The 1,623-nt window shown below is 26.8% G+C and overlaps 3 non-coding genes across 3 annotated transcripts; 2 read left to right on the forward strand and 1 right to left on the reverse strand.

Annotated features, from left to right (window-relative positions):
* Positions 1-263: 263 nt before the first annotated feature.
* PAN0_t149c0001 lies at positions 264-334 on the forward strand. Its single transcript has one exon. It is a non-coding gene; the product is annotated as a tRNA-Glu (tRNA).
* A 190-nt stretch (positions 335-524) lies between these two features.
* Positions 525-595, forward strand: PAN0_t149c0002. The gene has a single exon. It is a non-coding gene; the product is annotated as a tRNA-Thr (tRNA).
* A 506-nt stretch (positions 596-1,101) lies between these two features.
* PAN0_t149d0003 lies at positions 1,102-1,175 on the reverse strand. The gene has a single exon. It is a non-coding gene; the product is annotated as a tRNA-Lys (tRNA).
* Positions 1,176-1,623: the final 448 nt, after the last annotated feature.

Raw genomic sequence — 1,623 nt, forward strand, 5'->3', positions numbered from 1 at the left:
TCACATAAAAAATATTGGATTTTATTAGTTAATATATGTAAATGATAATTTATATAAGCTTCAATATATATTTGTTATTTATTACTAATGGGATGGACCTTTTTTAATCGTTTTATATAATTTAGAGTATTTACATGTCACTTATAAATCTTAGATTTATAATCACCGTTCCACTTCGTTTAAAAGAAAGAAAGTTAAGTATATTATCAGTATAGTATATAGACTATAAGTTAACTATTCATACATATATATATATAGGTATAGGTCTCTTAGTTTAAAGGTAAAACAGTAGATCTTCATTTTACTAATAGGAGTTCGATTCTCCTAGAGATCAGTATATTAAGATCTAGTAACCTCCTTCCTTTTTAATAAGCCTTCGCAATTTTCTTCTATTCTATCAAAAGTAAGTTATGTTCAATATTAGTTTTAATCATTCTTATTTATAAAAAGTATGGCCTGTATTCGAATATTTTTTATTTACAAGATTAGGATAGAAAAGATCGGTGTATATAAAGTATAAAAATGTCGACTTAGTTTAGTGGTAGAATAGGTAACTTGTAATTACTTGACACTAGTTCGATTCTAGTAGTCGGCAGCATATTACAAATAGAAATAAAATAGTGACATTGCCAAAAAATAGCAAGGGCGTTCAATTATTAATAGCGCTTAATCAAATTTTATAAACAATTTGATTTTCATCAATCTATAAAAGTTATAGAAAAATTGGTATTAGTGTTATATACTTAAAAAATATACAGTAACTATGTAAATAATCTTCTACAATTTTATTAATATAAATTTAGTAGATATATAAGCATAAAAAAGTATTAGTATGAATATAAAACATTCTATTATTTTATATGTTACTTAAAACGAAATAGCATTATAAATAGAGGATTTATTTTATAACGACTATTATAATTTTTATGTAGTGGGGCCTATAAAGAAAGAAAAAGTTTTTGTGTATATGTATAATTTTATATTTATTTATAAAATGCATTTCATAAATATAGATAAAATAGGATGTCGTCTAAAGGAAAGACATCATTTTTTGGTAATGAGAATGGTTGTTCGATTCAACCCATCCTAGAAAAAAATAAATAAAGATAGTAGGACTCGAACCTACGGCGTCGATATTAAAAGTATCGCACTCTAACCAACTGAGTTATATCTTCTTTATATAGGTTAGTCATGGACAAACTGCTATTGGCGAGGTGTAGGCGATTGCTAATTGTCTGGAATATAAAAAACTTCCTTAGGAGTTCGAATCTCCTTTTGTCCGAATTAAGTAATGATATACCTATATATAGGTACGACAAAATGAATTTATGAATGAAATAAATATTAGCGTATAATAAAATCCAATTTTTGAAGTTTTTTATAAAGCGCTAGGATCGGAAACTTTTTTAGTTATTTTATTTAACTATTTTAAATAGGGCTAAAAAAGTAAATAGACTAAAAGGTGCCATCACAGCGATAAGCTGTGGTACGATGGCTTTACTCAACAAATGCTAAAGACATTGGTACACTGTATCTTATCTTTGCTGTATTTGCAGCTATGATTGGAACAGCATTTTCAGTACTAATCCGAATGGAACTAGCAGCACCTGGAGTACAATACCT

Source organism: Moesziomyces antarcticus (assembly GCF_000747765.1).
Source record: "Moesziomyces antarcticus DNA, scaffold: scaffold_v10149, strain JCM 10317, whole genome shotgun sequence".
NCBI lineage: Eukaryota > Fungi > Basidiomycota > Ustilaginomycetes > Ustilaginales > Ustilaginaceae > Moesziomyces > Moesziomyces antarcticus.